Here is an 8,943-nt window from a genome sequence, read left to right on the forward strand (position 1 = left end):
GGAGTGTGCTTGGCTGTTATGTTCTCAGTCAAATCTGTAAATAGTTACAAAGCTCTCTCCCTACACCTACCAACCTCTCTTCACCTTTGGCTTTTATGCACCAGTTTTTAATTTTGATTTTTAGTTTGTTCCCTTCATGGCTATAATGCTGGAGTTTTGTTTTGTTTTTAGCCAGAGTTCACTGAAGCTCTAAAAACAGAATAGCCAGCGGGCACAAGGTCAAGAAGCAGTAGATATTTATTTTTTTTATTTTTTTGGTGTTTAGGTTTTTAGAAACTCATTCTCCTATCTTAATATATTTGGAATGAAACTGTAGGAGGGACCCACGTATTTCAGTGTATGCACTTTAGTATTTATTAAAACCAAACCCAGAAAATAAGGACAGGAATGAGTGGAATGGTATGCAAATAGTTTTTTTCGTAGAATGGAAATAATGTAAGGACTGCAACAGTCAAGAATCTTCGACATTTTAAAGATGGGTTTGGGAGTGTGTCAAGCTGCAGTCTTTAGGGTTACTGTGCTTAAATAGGCATAGCTCATGGTTTCAGGAAGTGGATGCTCTGCAGTATCATACAGACACCCATTCATTAATTAGGTAAGTTTGTGCCCTGCACTATCCTTTTTCTCACTCTTTCAGAGTCACCTAGCAAGTTTTTGTTTGTGACTAAAACTTAAGAGGCAAACATCCACATGTGCGAAAGAGAATACTTAAAAATCTCTTGATTTTAAAAATGCCTTACTTTATATTCTAATCGTCTGATTCCATCAGGAGTGGCAGCACTGGGAGAGGAACCCCAAAGACATTTGTTGCTCAAGGCAGGCCTGATTGTTTTGCACAGAATCTAATGCAGGTGTTACAGAGCCAACCTATGCTAACCTCCTGATTCCTATAGCCTATCCAGGGGTTCCCAACCTGTGGTACTCTAGATGTTGCTGAACTATAACTCCCATCATCTCTAGCAACAATTGATTGTGGCTGGGGGTGATGGGAGTTGCAGTATAGCAATATCTGGAGAATCACAGTTTGGGAACCCTTGGCCTATGCAATTATGAACACAAAGCCCCAAGAGTGTTAGAAAAGGTGTTTGAGTACTGAGCTACGGTGTGGTCTTGCAACACCCAATCCTCTGGCCAAAGCCAGATTTGGAAACCACATTATCCTAAATTCCAATATACTGCCCATGTTCTGCCAAGAAGTTCTGCCTCTTGGTGGTACTCCCATGAAGCGAACTCAAATGATGAGGGCCTATAAATGCAGAAGTATTGCCAGTTGCAAATAGGTTGCATAGCTTCCAAACAAATAGGCTACATAGCTTCAGTAAGATCATTAGGGGTGTTCACGATTCAGTTTGACTCAAACTGGGCCAGTTGGGTGGTCCAAGGTGAACTGGGATGAACCAGTTCTAAAGGCCCTTAGAAGGCCCCCGGCGCTTTCCAGCAGCCTGCACAGGCATGCGGCGTGGCCGGGTAGGCTGCTGGGAAGCGCAGGAGGCCTTGTAGGAGTGCCAGTATGGCTGCTGCCAGACCAGTAAGGGCCTTTAAAAGGATCGTCACACATTTTTGCTTGTAAAGGGGAATCCTCACCAGATTCCCTTTTACAAGCATAGCCCCCTTGAACAGCTAAACCAGTTTGACCCGGCAGCCATTTCGGTTCGGATTCAGCTCGAATTTGAACTGAACTGCCCTAAACAGTTCCCTGCACACCCCTAAAGGCCACTGCTACCTGGCAACTAAATTCAGAAGAGTTACCTGTTAAAAGCATCTTTTCTATTTGGACTAGCTTATTGACTGAAATACTACTGGTCTGAAGTCCTACAGAACTGGAATTCCCTCAAGAGTGGCCAAGCGTAATTCCTCTAGGTTTTTTCCTAAGGTAATTTATCTAGGTAATTTCCCCCCCTGAAGTAATTTCTCTAGGTAATTTCTAACTTTGCCAAATACAAACTTGCATAATGAGCCCTCCTTCCCCACATCAGTCGCTCATCTGCTTTGAAAAATTGACCCCAGAAAGTCAGTTTTTCTATGCACTCTGGAGAGCAGAGTCCTAATTCATTGATTCAGGACCTGTAAATCCTACCAGGACCACTGGCTACCACTGTTCCTGAGATCTCAGTGTGCTTACTATGGTGCTTGTTCTTCTCTCCCATTGCCAATTCGACACAGGAAAATGCCTGGTGCCCAGGAAACACTCCCAGGGACTAAGAAGCTCTAGTGGTTGCAGTCCTTGAGACCATGTCACATAACATGGGTTTCCCATATAGCAATCTCTCTCATGTACAGACCAGGCTCAGATTGGCCATCAGGGCATATTCCTGGTGCGCCCCACCCGCAGGGCACCCCTGTGCCCCGCCACACTCAGCAGCAATGAATACCCCCACCCTTAAGCACCCATTCTGCTCAAAACCCAGCTCCCTCCCCACATACATTCCACTGCCCTCTCAGTGCCCCCAGTCTGGCCCTGGTACAGACTCTCCTACCGAGGGGCCTAGGGTGGTAATCCACTGTTCAGAATGTTGCTTGTTTTGTTCTAAAACTGCTTCCAATTGGTTCCAGCTAAACCTACAACATCTAGATACCCATAGGCAGGGAAATTCATGCATAGCCTCAATTATTATTTAGCCTCAGTTTTTTCCTTATGGAATGGGCCTGCAGCAGCCTGTCTTCTTCCCCCTCCCCCTGCCACTGCCCCAAGCTTGGGTCTTGCCAAGTCTTTTCAGACTCTGAGAGGCCCAGCAGCTGAATGAATTAGTGATGCATTTGAGAGTGACTTCCCTGCTTTTCTCAGTTGGAGCATACTGCTTGTCAGCATCAATGTGGCTCCCTTCCTGTGTGAGGCCCAGAATAATTGCCCTTCTTGTTTCCCCACCACCACAGGGCCTGGAACTTGCAAGAGATCTTAAAGCCCAAACATCTTCCATTAGTAATGTATGAACGTATTGTCCTTTGAATTCCTTTCACAATAAATTTAACCTTGGGTCATTAGACATTTATTTCTTTTAAATGTTCTCATCCTAAACTTTCATGACAGTTTAACTTAAACAAATAAATACATAACCAGAGAGATTATGCTGAAAGTTACAACAAATGGTACCAACACTTGAGTACCATCTGGTCAGTAAAGTGTATTTCTAGCTATGTTCAGCCCTGACAACCAGGCAGACAGAGTCACAATCCCGATTCCCACTCATACATTTATGGGTGCTACTTCCCCCACCCTGCTTAGGAGTTCAAACGGGGGTTACTGGAACCAATGAGATACTACAAAACTTGGTTTTTTCAACAGCTAATTAATTTGAAGCAATTATATAATTTAATTGCCAGGAGGAAGGATTCTTATGAAAACTATGAAACTTGCTTGTAGGGATACAATCTTTCAGAAAACATTGTTCAAACTATCAAAATTATTTATGGAAACACATAGGGCAAGGAAGAAAGAAACTGGACAAAACTGTGTACAGATTCATGACCACAAAAATCTCAGTGGAGGTCATTCTTTCAAATACTTGATGTATCCTATCAGAGGTGCACCTAGGTAATTTTAGAGCCTGGCCTTTGGAGGCCCCGCCCCCCCGCCTGTAAATTAAGCATCATAATGCTCGGCCGGGCAACCACACCACCCAGAACAGACTAAAGAGGATTTGGGGCCCCCCAGGGGCTGTGGAAGCCCTGGACTTCAGCCCGCAAGTCCAGGGATAAGAGCACCTCTGGTTCCTTTTGTCATAATAGGTTAGTATATTGCCCTCATCCCTCCGAAGAGTCCAGTGTGATAACAGAAATGCACTTGGATAATGCTGAGTAGATCAAAGCTCTACAAAGGACTGGAGCTACAATGCTGCACTTGTTGATTTATGAGGACATCTCCTGACATCCACGGATGTACTGAGTCATGCCCCTGACCTCTGTGCATTTGGTGAAATGTGTTAAAAAGGAACCTACATGTGTACTGTTCCTCCATGCAATCAGGAGCTTTGGAGTGATCGGGATTTCTGCTCACATGCCCTTTCTGCATAGCGCTCTAAGCGCAGAGGTCCTTTCACATAGTCTACCAAACATGCAGACATTAGGAGTCATGGCTAGCATCAGGGATGGGGGCAGCTGGTGAGATCTGGGTTCCCCTGGCATGTTTGGTGTACACATACAGGGTCTGCGAGTCAACAGGACTCTTAAGGACATAGAGAATGGCTTAAAAGGGGACTAGACAAATTTAGTATGCATCTGAATACCAGTTGCTAGGGGGCAAATGGGGGAGGGAGCTGTTGCTCCAATGCCCTGCTTCACAGAAACATATGGCATGCCACTGTTGGAAATAGGATGCTGGACCAGATGGGCCCACTTTGATCTTTGGTTCTTCTGACTATCTTATATAAACTGCTACAAAACCCTGGAGAAAATCAGGGATAAAACCCCCCCATATAATTTCAGAACAAACTGCCCAGATAGCATGCTACTAAGCTGTAGGTCTTAAGCAAGCTTTTTTCACTATCAATGGATGTGCCATGGGGATACTTTATGGCGGCAAAATTAAGGGTCTTCTGGGTCTGGGTGGTATAGCAATGAACCTGCCCTTAGGCCTTCCCAACACTGTTGCTGGTCTTAGTTTCTGTGCAAAGGTTGTCTCCTGTGACAATGTTGCACTGTTACCTATGATTGCCTCTAGATTTAACCCCCAACAGATGGTTCAGGAACCACTGGCAGATTAGATCGCGGGGAGAATGTTTACTTATATATGTCACAGTCCGACCACTAGCTGAGGTCCCATAGCATGGCATCAAAGTACTCACCAGTACTCTGCAGACACTTAGCATGAACAAAAATCTTCCTTCAGACAAGATAACAGACAGTATGCAAGGGATTGAAGAAAACATACCTTCTTCCCCCACTCAATGCCTAAAAAATGCCAGTACAAACCAAATGCAGCAAATGGCAATGACATTTTTGCTTCAGATAGAAAAATCTACAGACGCTGGCAGCCCATAGGTTTTTGAAATTGGAGATTTTCTGTTCACTCGAATAGTCTGAAATAAGTCATCAAAGCATCTTAGCATCCTGCTGCTTACTAAAGATGGAAATCTGTTTGTGTGCCCTGCTTTGGGCAGTTCAAGTTAACGTCTGCATTTTTAAAAAAAAAATCCCACAGAGTCAAAAGAAGTGTAAATAGTTTTTACCCATAGCAGTACTTTTATTTCAAATATGGCATTTTTAACTTTGAATTCTGAGTAATGTATATGCCATTGGAAGGAAATCAGGTTGGTTTGGCCAAGTGAAACCCAGGCTATGACTGACATAGTAGTTAGGGTTGTGCGTTTTGTTTGTTTTTCTGTTTTGTTTTTGGCCCGAATCCGAAAAAACCCCATTTTGTTCTTTGTTCGAAATCAGCCAATCCGAAACACCCCAATTTTGTTCTTTGTTCAAAATTGCAAAATCCAAATCCGAAACATTTTGGATTTTGAAAAATGGCCCCAGGGAAAAACTAGTGGGTGGGGGTGGTAGTGCCCAATGGGTGGAAACTACCACCCACATTTCAGAGGAATTGGGCAAAGGGCTGATTTTTGGTGAATTTTTGAAGTATAGGATTTTTCCTATAGGGAAGAATGGAGATTTCAGCAAAAGTATAGTTTCATGTTGGGGGGGGGGGAATGGGGTGGCCCAAAGCAGAGTAGGGTGGGTGGTAGTGCCCAGTGGGGGCAAGGAAGCTGCCAGAATTATTTCAAAGGAATTGGGCAGAAGGCTGATTTTTAAAGATGTAATGGAGTTTGCATGTCTGTAAAGTTCTTCCCCATAGGGAATGATGGACCTCTATAATTCCTGCACTTGGGGGGCACCAGGGTGGCCCAGAGTGAGTGGTGATGTAGAGCACATAGGGTGCCAACCACCCCCATGGGTTGCTAACCCATGGGGTACTGGGTTCTGTTGTTTCTGAGATGTTTGAGTGTAGATTCAGATTCTGTGGTAGCATATGAGAGTGGATTCATGGTTTGTCATTGAAAATCTCATATGCTACCAGAGAATCTATACTCAGAACACCTCAGAAACAACATAACCCAGCACCCTGTGTGCACTACACCACCACTCGCTCACAGCTACCCCAGTGCCCCCCAGGTGGAGTTATGGATCTTCTGAAACCTCCTTGATTCCCTTGGGGGGGGGGACCTTAAAGAAGCATAAACTTCAACAATTCCTAAGAAATCAGCCCTTTGCCCTATTCCTTTGGAATAGGGCAAGTGGCAGGCACCCCTTGGAGCACTGCCACCCAACCCACTGTTTTGCCCCTCAGGCCCCCTTTCTGCCCCAAATCTGCCCCAAAGACATGTCAACTTCAGAAATTCTTTAGAAATCAGCCCTTTTCCCAATTCCTTTGTAATCTGGGTGGCAGCAGGCACCCATTGGGGCACTACCACCTGAACCACTCTTATGCCCCCAAAGCCCCCTTTCTGCCCCAAATCCACACCAAATAACATCAACATCACACATTAACAACAGCAGAGCTTTGGAAAAAATCAGGCAGATTTCCAAAGGTCATGCACATCTACATCCCTCCCGCCCAAAATGCAATTGATCTATACACAACAGTGTGAAACAACAACAATGAAGTGCACACTGCCCCACTGGGCAATGAGGGTAAAATTTACCCTCAAATTTGCTTAAAAGGAATAAGGACGCAATTGCCAGCAGATCAGCCCATGCTTTTGCTGGCCAGTCTGTGGGCTGGAAATTAAAACAGATGTCAAAACTAAAAATGGAGACTGAAGGAGAAAGACTTTTTGCGATTGCAAAATGGAGTTCCAAAACAGCTGAAACAACAAAACATTTTGTATCCGAAACAGGGACGTTTTGTTTTGGCGACAAAATTTTCTGTTTTGAGCATGGGGTGTTGTTTTGGCTACAAAACAGCCTAAACTGCCTGTTTTGTGCACAAAACGTTTTGTATCCGAAACGAAACGCACATCCCTAATAGTAGTTGCTCTGCATTTAAAAAAAAAGGTTTCAAAAAAGGTGGGCACTGGGCAAGCATGTTTTTCCATTTGCTGGTCTGGGGTTGGAGAGTTAGACCTAATTCTCACTGAGGTGGTAGACCTGTGTCTGGACTGGGTCTTGTTTTTCTAGATTTGACTCCCCCACCCCACCCCGAATAGTTTCACATTTTGAAGCTCTCAAGTCACTGTTGTGATTTTGAAGCTCTCAAGTCACTGTTGTGAGCTTGTCACAAAAGCCTAGTTCTCTCACTGAGGTGGTAACCAGGTTAGTCTGCTGATGTGGACTCATATGACTGAATACACCTCCATATTGAAAAAAATTCCTGCACATAGAAAATAGCATGTCAGGAAGAGAGCCCTTCCTGCTCTGTGTTTGTGTGTGGAGTGGCATGCAGTCATTTGAGACCTCGCCTGTAGTTTTAAGTAGCACAGCACAGATAGGTTTACCAACACATTGAGAGAAACAGGCCTTCGGCTGAGTTCCTTTGCCAAAAGTACTTATATAATCCATTCTTTAATACTCAATAAATTATTAGCATCTGTTGAACTTACTGTGAAGGAGGAGTTCTCAAACTTATTTTCTGTTTGCAGATTTCCCTTTTTAGCAGTTCAGGCCAGATGCAAGCTTCTTGCTAGCTTTGGCTGTGTACTGCTCTGAATATCAAAGTTCTCACACAGACATTCATCACTGAACTGCTGAAAACAGATACACCCAATAGCCACCTACCTACATCCCACTTTCAATAAAACTACACACAGTTCTCCCTTCTGCAGAAGACAGGCCCTTTTAAGGCCCTGAGAGGCCCAGTAGCTAAGTGTTAGTTTAGGCTTTTCAGGCCCCTCAACCCACCCGCTCCCGGCCCCTTTTCACTATGTCAGTTTGTTTCCCTTCCTTTTTCTATGACAATATTTTTTCCTTAAATGGAGTGTTCCATTTGTCAATGGCTGGTTTGGACAATTCGCCAGCCAGCCCTCTTGGATGATAAGGACGCATGGGCTGGGTGCCCCGGGGATGCATGGCCTTTTGCACTCCCACCAGGCAGTGCGTATGGGACATCAAAAACACTGTGCACCAAATGTTAGCTAACTCTATCATGCAGCTTCATTTATCCCCAGCTTACCTCTTCCATGTCAAAGAATGAATTCCTAGTGCAGTTTATTTTTAATCTCATTATTTGAAGAAGAAGAATTAATAAAATGTGGGGGGTAGGGGGAGCCATGGGGTAGAAAGAGTTTATTGGGTTCATGCTGCTAAAGGGAAATAAGGTAAACAGGGTAAACAAAGTTTCCAGCATAGTCTTCTGAATGGCTGTATCTCTGCTGTGAAAACTCTCCTCCCATGCCAGAATTTCTTCTATTTGTGCCGATGAGGAGTCCTGTAGTTAGCACTGCCAACTCCCTTGGATCTTTGAGTTTAAAACAAATATACACTACCACTATGGAAGACACAGGTCCTAGTACTGGCTAATTTCTGAGAAAGTTACAGAAGAGAGGCAACATCCTGCTACAGTCTTCCTGTGGCTAATATTACTGAACTACTTTCCAGAAGTGATAGAGAAGGAAAATAATTGACATTTGCTTCAAGCAGGGCACAGCAAACCAGCCAAAACACACAGCAATCCCTTCTTGAAGATAAAACCACATGGCTACTATGGGAAATGTTGCCGCTGTTGAAAGGCATATGCTTCAAGGGAGTGAGCTTTGGGGGGGCGGGGTCGAAATTGCTATACATAGCCTCATATTGCCCTCTGCAGAAGTGCAATGTGAATTCCTTGTCAATTATTATTTGGGCTATGAGTCCAAAGGAAACACTGCACATTATATTTTCAAGGCATTCTCCAAACCACAAAGGTTAGAAAATGATTTTTCTTAACAAAAACTGAAGGCATTAAGCAGCTTCCTTGTTTGAAGAGGGCTGCAATATCCTTAATTAAAATAGCAGTGATTGGGAATTCTGTCTAATCCAGAA

This window comes from Hemicordylus capensis, chromosome 1 (assembly GCF_027244095.1).
Source record: "Hemicordylus capensis ecotype Gifberg chromosome 1, rHemCap1.1.pri, whole genome shotgun sequence".
Lineage (NCBI taxonomy): Eukaryota > Metazoa > Chordata > Lepidosauria > Squamata > Cordylidae > Hemicordylus > Hemicordylus capensis.